This window comes from Ammodytes marinus (genome assembly GCF_949987685.1).
Source record: "Ammodytes marinus genome assembly, chromosome: 17".
Taxonomy (NCBI): Eukaryota; Metazoa; Chordata; class Actinopteri; order Uranoscopiformes; family Ammodytidae; genus Ammodytes; species Ammodytes marinus.
This window is the reverse complement of record NC_137221.1, coordinates 24,790,377-24,802,647: the sequence shown is the minus strand read 5'-3', so window position 1 is coordinate 24,802,647 and position 12,271 is coordinate 24,790,377.

Here is a 12,271-nt window from a genome sequence, read left to right as displayed (position 1 = left end):
CTAACTACTCCAACACTCACTGAGAGTTTATTGAAAATAAACTTAATCATCTCGCAAAGCAACCTTTTACCTTAAATGTTGAACAATAATAAGACACACAGACTACATTGTGTAATCAGATGTAGTAAACAGACAACAGATCAAGCCTGGATAAAAGCATCAATTCAGCGAGATCATAAAAGGTTGAGTCAAGCAATTCTGTAGAACGCATTTTGTCAAAATCAGTGAATAACTCCACGATCCGCTACCTGTCTGTACTGTGTGTGCACTGAACAATAAAATATGTCGTAAATACACAGCTTAGGCTCTGTAAAATGGGTAGCCAAAACAAAGTGGCTCCCCACTGACCCACCGTAACAAGCAACAATGCTATTGATATAGGCTAAGATGTATCGCTATGAAATTACGGTTTAATGTTTTTAGTAGTACTGTCCCCAGCATGACAATAATCCTGTCAATATTTAAAGTAGGTGTTGAAGCCAAATACTATGTAGCTTAGCCATTATCGAAAGCATTGTTGCTATAAGATAGAGTATATGGTGGATCGTGAGGAGATATTCACTGATTTTGAACAAATGGTCACCGGAAATGCTGACTTAACAAAGGAAAAGCACTCTTAGAGAAAAGTGTGTTGTCATGGTGATGTTTTGAAGCTCTCAAGAAAGTAAACAGCCTCTTTGTCTAATTCTGTGAGGAGACGGTTTCCAATCGCTGCTCAAAGTAGTAAGAGCCTTTCTGCAGAGATGAACCATTCAGACTATAAGGTCATCTGTTCCTTGGCTTTGCTTATCAGTTATTAGGAGTTTTTGCGCCAGTGGTATTCATTATTGACCCTGAATCTGACAGGGAGTCGGTGGAATTAACAACGCTAACTGCTAACACTTTAAAGTGACAGTCCAGATACCTGGCATCACATTGGTACACAATAACATGATACAGTATCTCACAAAAAAGAGTAAAGCCCTCAGATTTCTTCAAATATTTCATTATATCTTGTCATGGGATAATACTGAAGAAATGACACTTTGACAAAATGTAAAGTAGTCAGTGTACAACTTATATAATAGTGTACATTTACTGTCCCCTCAAAATAACTCAACACACAGCCATTAATGTCTAAAGTGCTGGCAACAAAAGTGAGTACACCCCCAAGTGAAAATGTCCAAATTGGGCCCAAAGTGTCAATATTTTGTGTATTTGGGAGTGTGCTGAAGGCAGACTTTATTCAGAGGAGGAAGACAGAGTATTTGTGAGTACTGTGTGGTGAGATGTTTGTAAAGCAAAATAACTTTCAACAGTCTGGCGCTATCCATGTATTATTAACTGTGTTTTCTTGCAGACCCACATTTTTGTCTCACATGTTAACTATCCCCTCTAAGAAAACTTTCTTCCTTCATTGTAGTTCGAAACAGAAGGCAGTGCAGGCGCGAGAATAATCCATGAGGCTTAATTTAGAACTGTAGCTCCTATGCCTGATAGAAACCTGATAATGCCACAACCACTGAACATGGACTGAATACAAATAGATAATAAAACAAGACATTAAAAGAACAAGTTACTGTAAAGAAATGACAATCTGACGGAGCAGCTCCACTGCAGTGATGTTCACTCCAGCCTCGGCATGGCTTGGACTTTCTGCGTTGCATACAGTATATGTGGTAGAGGGCAAGTTTGGTGGATTGGTAGGGTCAATGAGGGAGTTGTCAAATATCTCCAGAGCTGCAAGGTGTTATGGTTAGCAATGGCAGGCAGACAGGTAGCACCCAAATGCAGACAGTTTCAGGTAAAGGATCATTTATTGTCTTCAAAAATTACAAAAAAAAAGCCCAAAGGCAAAAAGGCAAGGAATATATAAACACAGGTAATTCACAGGACTCGCCAACGAACCAAAATGCAAAGACAAGGAACAAAGAAACACAAAGACTATATATATACACAAGACAGGGTAGGCAACGACGAACAGGTGGAACACATTAGGGCGGAGCCAGTAATCATACAGGAGGGAAACTGGACAGGACATGGGGGGAAACAAGACAGACATACCAAAATATAACAGGAAACACTGGGAAACCACCAAAACAAGACAAGACACAGACAGACCATGACACAAGGTTTGGTATGTTTTGGAGATATTTATTTATTAAAAAGATACTGTAAATGTAGAACAGCAATGTTGTCCGTCAGTCCATCTTGATTGTCTCCAACAAACATCCTCCCACATGTTGCTGGTTTGCATCTGCTGAGGTCAGTGTACAGCCGGCCGTGTCCCAACACACTGTGGGGCAGGAACACACCAACTCTCTTGTTGTCTTGTCCTACAGAATACACAGGGTCAGGTTCTTACCAATCAGAAGAAAGTGCAATGTGAAAATGTGCATTTGCAAGATGGATTGTATCTCACCTTTATTGATTATGACAGCAAAGGCCAGGTGAAGGGGGAACTGCCTCTGGACCAAAGTGAATGGGAGCTCCTGGGCCGGGTCATGGTGAGGTGTCCATGGCAGGAAGAATCCCTTGTTAGGGCCGACTGCTACCCCACAGTCTACCGCCCTGTCCAACATTAACACAACCCCCACAGTCCACTGCCCCCTTTCAGAACCATTTCTTGGTTAACAACAGCCTGGTGCAGTTACTGTGTGCCGCTTCCCAAAGTCTTTTCATCACAGTGAGGTTGCCAGGTTGGGTATACCATCATTCCTGTACAAATACTGAAACCAAATCCTGTCTTATTGAATTTTTTTTTAAGAAAATTATTTTGCTATATAGGGGAGAACGGGGGAATCTGAGGCATCGGATAATGTGAGCCACCCCCTGTATCTAGGCAACGGAAAGCATTTGTGGTCATGTGAGATATATGTTTTCAAGCCCCTCTCATTTCCCCTTGGCCCTGAAAGAGAGGACCTCATGGTGCTGTGGTAAGCATGTTTTTTTCACCAAAATAGGTATTTTGCATGCAAAAGTAAATTTTCTTGCTGTCAACTTAATCAACTGTTGTGCCAAAGCAAATGTATTCACGTAGAAAAACTTCTATCATACGTGTTGATGAACTACCAACATATGAAACCATGTGATGCTGATAACTGAAGATTAGCCTGAAATGCTAAGAGAGGTAGTTTTTTCTCAAATTGTGGTGGTGGGGGAAAGTGAACCAAATGCTGTGGGGGAAAGTGAGCCACTGTCTCACTTTCCCCCACCATGAGGCACAAGTTAAGTTTAGTCTTAAACATATTTTAATGTAATATTACATGACATATGTTTTATTTTAATGTCATACACATTGTAGAAAAGCCATCATGCCAAGGAAATACACCAGGAAGACGACCTGGGTCAACCACACGGAAAGAGCACCTTCTCATCTTTCCCTGTAACCTTCAGGGCTGGAATGTAGAGTAGGCCTAGTTGTAGAGTATGACAGGCTGATGTTATAATCCAGTTGGGTCTTCTCCTGTGTTCCGAGTCCCAGGCTGTTCTCGCTGGTTCTGATTTTCCTATGTTTTGACCCCCAGACACTAGCTGGCTCTAAGGGTCCTGTGTTCTGACCCCCAGACTGTGTTCTAATCTAACTGGTTCTATCTTTCATTTGAATCTTATTAAAACATTTTGAATTATAATATGTTGTATTTGATTTTGTTCAGAGTTACTTTCAAGTGTTTAGAAAATGTGCTTTGCTTAATTGACCAAACCCCATCATTCTTTTACTAGTCCGACATTAGTTCTGGAATGTGTGGCTAGCTTTCAGGATTCTAACTTTTACAATATGTGTTGTTATGGTAGTTTCAGAGTGGAAAAAGTAAGTGGATCAGTTTACCCCACAGCTGGGGTAAAGTGAGCCACATGACAACTTTTTTTTAAACAATCATATTTTCACTGCCCTTTGTCTTGAGAAAATTCTGCTAATGCCCATTTCTAGGAAACATCCTGAATTAATGGGAAATGTGTAAATTTGAGTGATAAATCATTTTAGCTCGCTTAAAGGGGAGCAAATGTAAAAAGTGGCTCAGATTACCCCGTTCTCCCCTACTGTAGTTACATGGGAGACAGATTGGTGAAGTGCTGGGCAGATACAGTCATATGAAAAAGTTTGGGAACCCCTCTCAGCCGGCATTATAATTGACTCTGCTTTCACAAAAAAAAGATAAAAGTGGTATGTCTTTAATTTACCAGGAACAGCTAAGTACTGGGATGTTTTCCAAACAAAGATTTTTTGAAAAGCAGTATTTGGTTGTGTGAAATAAAATAAAATGTGAAAAACTGGCTGTGCAAAAATATGGGTACCCTTGTGGTTTTGTTGATTTTAATGCCTGTAACAGCATGTAAAACTGATGACTTTAAACACAAAGTTGGTTGGATTATGTTGTTAAGCCTTGAACCTCATAGAAATGTCTGTTTAATCATGAGAAAATGTATTTTAGGTGCCTAAATGCAAGTTGCACTTCTCTTTGACTCTCTGCTGAAGTGAGACAGAATGGGACCATCAAAACTGCTCCCAAAAGATCTTAAAAACAAAGATTATTCATTATCATGGTTTAGGGGAAGGCTACAAGAAGCTTTCCCAAAGGTTTCAATTGTCAATTTCTACTGTAAGGAACGTTGTCAGGGAATGGAAGGACACAGGCACAGTTGCAGTTAAACCCAGGTCTAGCAGACCAAGAAAAGTACAAGAGCGGCATATGCGGCGGATTGTGAGAATGGTTGCACACAACCCAAAGATCACCTCCAAAGACCTGCAAGAACATCTGGCTGCAGATTGTGTATCTGTACATGGTTCAACAAATCAGTGCAATGTTGCCGGCTGAGAGGGGTTCCCAAACTTTTTCATATGACTGTAAGAAAAAAAACGTGGTCTTCATCACTGAATAGTTCCAGCATTTAAAGGCCTACTTCACCGGCGGGAATATGAAGGTGTATTGAACTCTGAGATCCTATGTAGTATAAATGTGCAAACATTTTTGAACTCGGTTCATCCTAGCCTGAGAAAAGGCAATAAGAGTGTTTTATGGTCTCACTGTCTAACCCTACATTTTACTTGTGTGACATCACACTAGTAAAAATTTAGGGTTAGGGGGGCGCCCTTAGCTCAGTTGGTAGGGCGTCCCCCCCATGGGCCTCGGCCAGCAGCGGACCCGGGTTTGATTCCAGCCCGCGGTCGTTCTCTGCATGTCACTCCCCTCTCTGCCCCATTTCAACTCTGTCTCTACACTATCAATAAAGCATAAAAATGCCCAAAAAATATCTTTAAAAAAAAGGGTTAGGATTAACAGGACAGCTGGGCCAAGGGAAGACCTAGGAAAGACTGAGGGAAGAAAAACCTCATTCATTATATTATAATAGCGATTTTATAATGATATATAACGCAGGTTCTGTATGGGTGAAGTATACCTTTAAGTCCCGTTCAAACCCCCTTTCCGCCTCAGAGTGGCTTGAAAAAACTACGAAAATTGATTTGGTACGTTTTAGAGAGGCTGGTGCGTGTATGTTTTGTGTAATTGTGACATTGACTGTCTGATGTTACTCTTGGGAAGGCTGCTTTAGTGCAGTTTGAACTGTTCCTTTAAGACACCTTTTATACTGAAGTGAACTGGACCATGTATGTTCAGCAGTACACCTGTAAGAGCAAATTGGGCTTTTGTCGAGTTTTAAGATATTCACCATATGGCTCCAGTCAGAGAGTCATGACGTGTCTTTTTTAATGCAGGGTAGACATTTTACCCCATTAAATATGTACCGGCATTCATACATTGTACGTCTGTATTGGTACAGTGCATGCTGTGTATGTCTCTGCATCCTCTCTTCCCACACAGTTAAGCAGCTCTGGGCCTCCCTGTGATAGATGGAGTCCCCCCCCCCCATTCACTGACCCCTGGCATCTGGATCACAGCCATAATGACCGGGGCCAAGTGGTGCTAACATGCCTCAGAGAAAAGGTCAATAGACCTGAATGGCAATACAGGTATCGACAGTGTCATCCATCAGAAAGGCTGGCGGTGGCTCCACAAAACCGCACAACAACAATTGATTGTGCATCAGTCACTCTCGGGATCAATTGCAAAAATCATTTCGGCATCATTTTCAGATGCGGGGAAATCAAAGTGAGCCGCCTCTACACCCTTAAGGGACAAGGGATCTGACAGGCTCCACCTAATCAGACAAACGGCACAAACACCTTGACTGCATTAGACATACAGTACAGCGGCTATGGTGGGGTGTCTTTCCCTTCCCAAGACGTGCATTATTCATTATGCTACATAAAGGGGAGCTTCTCTTCGGTGTGGCAGACAGACACGCGGGGGGGGGGGGGGGGGGGGCTGTTTTCATGTCGGGGCATGGTACTGCCTCAGCTGGGAGTCTAGGGACCCATTCAGGAGTGTCAGGTGTTATCAAGACAACTTCAGTACAACTGCTTTCATTAATTCCCATACCCCGAACGGTCACACACAGGCACAAGCACAAAGTTCACACACACACACACACACACAAAAAAAACACTGCACACATATGCCCAAAACTGTTGAAAAATATCATATCATATTTACCTTTAACACAAACAAAAGGCAAACCATGTCGGTACAATGATCAGCCACTGCCACAGAAAGAGAAACGAGGAAATGATCAATAAGAAATAGATTAGAAGGGGTACTCCATTGATATTGGTTACAGAGTTGCAAAACAGGAGCAGCCTCCGATTCCACTCTGTATTCTCGTTCTATCCCCAACAGTTGGCTGACTATCCCAGACAATGTATCAATCATACAATAATATGCCATTTCACATCCGTTTAAATTATTTCAAGTTTGATTGTCAAAGAAATCACGTTTGTCATTTTGGCATTGCAGAAGATTATAAATAGCCTACCTGTGAGACTCATGAGCATGTTGCTACGGAAAATAAGCATTTTTGTTCCTGTCGACTTCATTTGACAGTACATTTATTTGAACTGTTGATTTTCAAGATTGCAGATTGTCTCCACACTAGCGTCCACCTGCTCGTTAGCAGAGCATGTAACCTCATTTTATTTTGGTGGCTATAACATATAATCTATTTGCATGATGAACTACACAGTTGTTCAATTCATTACCAAACATAATGAGATTTGACATACTGTTTGTATGTTGTTATCAAAATATGTGTAATAATGTATTAAAATGGCTCAAAGTAAACTATGAATGCTAGAAGGTTGGCGACAAAATGCCCAATAACAGGATGAGTTGACAAACTACTGTGGCTGGCGTGCTAACCACTAATATACTTATCAACTGGAAATCTGGAAATCAGTTAGAAAGCTAGGCTAGGCGAGGAAGCTAGCAGTAGGTTAAGATAGTTTCTTTACTAGCTTACGGAAATGAAAACAGTCAGCAGTAAATTAACATAACATTGTATTTAGCTAATGGGCTAAAACATATCAGAGGTATGGCCCTTTAAATGCTAAAGAGGGATATGTTTTGCCGTGAGCTTACATCCACAAAATATGGTTACCTGTCTGAGAGAGGTGTCCAAACTGAGACTGTTCCCCTGGGTGTTATTATCTCCACACAGGGAATATGTGGGAAAGCTGCTCCTAATCTAAGGCTAAGTGTGACTAACCAAACCATGGCCACCATCTCCTGCGGTCACACACATACAGACAGTATGGCTGTGATGATAACTTCTGAAGGATGTATCGTTACAAGAAGCAATTTCAGTCCTCATGATCATGGTAGTAGGCCCCATCCAGGTGTGATGTGTGGACCTATATGCAGCAGGTACGGAATGTATGCTGTGTAGTACAAGTATTCTACACTGAGAAGGACACCGTTTTTGTGATTTTTGTTAACCACTTTAAAAATAGTAGTGCAAGCAAAATAAGCCCTCCTACTCGTTATGACATTGCATTCAGTATGTGATGTCATTTAATGCGCAGAAAAATTTAAAGGAAAAAAAAAAGCCTGAGGAATTGTTGGATTCTATTCAAGTAACACTTTCAGACCTCTGCTTACCACTTAAAAAATGTGATTACACAGTTTTTTTTTTTAGAACTGTGTTCTTTGAAATTACAGTGGCGGTTGTGAATGCCTGCTGGCTGAGATCAAGGATTCTACTGGCAAATTCATTTGGTAAACAGCATGAAATCCAATAGAATTCATCTTTCAGATTCCCTTCAGAGACATGAGCCTCATGATTGCCAATGAGCACCAAAAGAGAGGCTACAATACTTAAAGAGTATAGATATACTGTACGTGAACAAAATACTCAGTCAGGTGTACTTAGTGAGACATGCCATACATCAAATACTCCAAAGAGATACACTTTATTATGGAGTTATGGAGTTAAATCTGAAGAAAAGAATACTCCATCCAATCTAATATCCAATACTTAAACTATTTCAGGGCAGCGAATATGGATTACGGCTTTTAACCAATCCCCTTTTCCATGCCAGGCCTGTCAGCCTTATCACTGCTTGGCTTTGACACAAAATGGAAGCAAGCATTCATGAGGACACACAGTGACTGCTTATCATGACATATATACATTTCCCAGCTTTAGCTCAAAAGAAAACATGCTCTAACATAATGTGTGATCTTATCATCAGTGTCAACATAACTAGAAAAATCTGCTCTCTCTTTCTCCAGCAGCAGTTGACAGGCAGACAGTGCTTCTATCAGGAATCTGAATTCTAATACGCCGCTGAGACTTATATTTTCTCATTTCATCGGGGTCCAAAGGATGGAGGTCATTACATAATGGTGTAATTAGTGGGGTTTGGTATAAAAACAGGCTCAGGAAAGCCACAGTGCCTGATAAGATTCCAAATAAGAAGGGGGAGGCCCAGCATGTTAACTCCAGCTCTTTGGGACATAAGCCCCCTTTTAGATGGGAAGAGAAACACTTTAAGGCCCAGCCATCACAGCTACTATATCCGCCTCTGTTTTCATAAACTCATGGCCAACCCCCGAGCTGTCCGTTCACTGTTGGAGCCAAGCCAGGCACAATATTGGTTCATTTTTCCTCACTTCCTGCCCTCACACTCACATATCTACTACCTCAGCTCTTTATCTCTTTATATGCTTCATGCACTTGCAAGCAAAACCTAACAGCAAAAAAACGTACGTCCATTTTGGACTTTGCACGTCGGTTTTCTGTCATCACTGAGTGCATATGCAGAGTTGTGATGTAACCTAGCTACATTTACTCCAGTATGGACTTAAGTACAAGTTTGAGGCACTCAGACTTGTACTCTACTTGCCTGTTAATTCATTCATCAATAGGAAAATGAATGATTGATTAATCAATCATGAAAGTGATCAAACGTTGCAGCCCCAAAACAATATTGCTGCACTGCATGCTTGACAAAATGCTTAGTTTGTGAGTCCCCGAAGAAGCTGAAAAGGGTGTAGGCCTATATCATAAAGCATTAATGCAGCATTATATATACAGTACAGGGTAGGTCCATAACCATGTAGTAAACTGCAACACCTACAAACTCTCAACTCAAGAGCAAGGTCCTTATCAGTATATTTGTGAACTGAGTGAAAGTGTTCCCCTTCTCTCTCAATAACACTCTGAAAATCCTAATAATACACACACTGACAAGACTGTGTCAACTCTGCACAAAATGTTCTCTACACATGTATAATTTCAAGATTCAAGAATTCTTTATTGTCATTGTGTGCAGAACACAACACAAACGAAATTTCCGTCGACGGCTCCAGCTTAGATTTACACAGTAAGAACAAGATAGATGCAGCGTCCCTACTACACCGTCAGGCTGAGACAGAGGAACAGTCCTGGGGAAAGAGGGTGAAGAGGGCTGGACTGAGACACTTTTCTGGAGTGTCTTTACAATTCATGCTATTCTGCTGCAGTTTTCATCACTTCATAACCGTCCAGAGCCCTTAGGTCGTCTGGGACAGGTCTACTTACAGTCCCCAGAGTTAGGACTAAACAAGGAGAAGCAGCTTTCAGTTTTTATGCACCAAATCTCTGGAACAAACTCCCTTTTCTAATGTGTATTGTGTATTTTAATCTTGCCCCTGTAAAGCACTTTGAATGGCCTTGTTTCTGAATTGTACGCTCAACCATGCCCCCACCTGCCTGCTCAAATCTGCCTGTGCGCTGCTGAAAGTGTTCCAAAAGGTAATTACCAATCACAACTGAGTGGGGTTTGCAGGAGGGGGGCGAGGGGGCGGAGAAGCACAAAGCCGAGTGTTGACAGAGAATGCTGAAATCGCTGAGATGAGAGGAAGAGCTTCCTGAAAATCTACATGTTTTTTTGTGCTGTGATTCATGTCAGGTTGCTCTATAGGAGTCATTAATGAGAAATTAAGACCAGAAAAGTAGCATAATATTAGATCTTTAACTAATCCCACATATTCTGTGTGTCTGCATCTACATATAATTGGAAAGTATAAATATGATTCTATAAAGCCAGTGTAATACAACCCCAATTCCGAAAACATTGCAACGTTATGTAAAACGTATCTAAAACAGAATGTGTTGAAATGGGGAGACAGAGAGAGAAGGGGGATGATCTGCAGAAAAGGTTCACGGGTTGGATTTGAACCCGCGACCACTGCAATGAATGCCGGAGCCAATATGGTACGCACTCTATCCACTACGGAGCGCCCCTTGTTACCCCTTTTTTCTGCTTGTCTCCTGCAGGACCCATGCATAAATACACAAACACCCTTGTTTATTCCATGGTTGTGTTCACTTTCCTTATGGATTAGTCTTTTGGATGATTTCTATCTGTGTGTGTGTGAGGCTCTTTTGTTTGTTCCCAACTCAGTCAGTCCCTGCATATGCATATTGCATATTGTAAGTATGTTTCATCACATTGCACATTACATTTTAACTTATCTATTTTTTATTTTCTATTTTATATATACTGTTTTATATTGCACAGAAAATTCCTTTGCACTGCTTAGTATTTAGAATTGATCTTATTTAACTCTATATTTATTTAATGTTATCGTTCTAACTGCACTGTGGGCCAGAGATAAACGCCATTTTGATTCTGATGTATGTCTTGCATCTATCAGCACTGACAATAAAAGACTTTGACTTGACTGTGGCTGCTTGACAATAGCGAGGCTGCTCTACCAGCATTTTTATGCAAATGATGATGAATCGAATAAGAAATGCTGAATGGAAAACTGCATATTTGTATGAACATTTAGGAAAAGTGCTGACGTTTTTACAGTTACAGCTTGAGGCTAAAAACGGTAATAATGCTAGATTGCAATGGAGATGCATTTGTCAAATATAATGACGTGCAGACTGTTTGACAGAATTGGCAGTTTGGCCGCTGAAAATTGGCTTTGTATACAACTTTGCAAAAACTAAAATGTAAAATGTTACTGTTTTAACGTGGATTTCTTTGTTCCTCCTTCTGGTCTGTGTGAAATATGGATGTCAAAACACTATCTGCTTCTTGAAGTGAATGTGTTTTTGACAGCCAAGCGAGCTAGTTTAGATTCCTCAACTCAGTCATCTCATTTTTTGTGACAGAATGATGCTCATTACGGAGCTTGGACATAAAAAGACATTAGGCAGTTGTAAAAACATGGGAAGGAGCCATGCAAACGCCTTCACACTCACTCAAAATCATGGTTGCAGAGTGGCTGTGAGGCAAGCACAGTGTTTTGTGATAAGCTGAATGCATCTGGGTATTAAATAGCCTCACTCAAAGATTAGAGGCAGGGATCTGTGCAGTTGTGAATCTGTGATTCACTCACTGAGCCAAACCCCCAAATGATGCAGCAGTCAGCAGCATATGTCTGGTGCACTACAAGAAATGATTTTCTTCATCTGACCGTGAATGACTTTTGGTTGCTCTTCATCACAGCTGAAGTTAATCAAGCTATTGTTCATGTACAGTACAGTATACCGCTGCTTCAAGAGCATTTTGAATGGACTTATAAGGCTTGCCTTTCACCCAATCATCTGTTCAGTGGCTGATGCTTTCATAGTGATTTTAAAATAATTTAACCTGCAGTTTTTAGCACAAAACAGAACAAAATGCGTAATCAACTTTTGAATTTGCAAATTAAAAGTCCATTTTCAGTTGGCCTAACCAAATAAATGTTTTTGTTCTCCAACACAAACATCTAGTGAGGAAATGTCTCATGCAGTTATTATACTGCTTTGTCATATTTTGGCTCAGGAGCAAGGCTCATTTGCAATGTCTCTGCCATCACTGAGCGATAGAAAGTGGATTAGCCCATGAGAACCCGGCCCCATTTCTACATATAGGAAAAATATGAGGGATGGAACACAGACTAAGTGGACCACATAG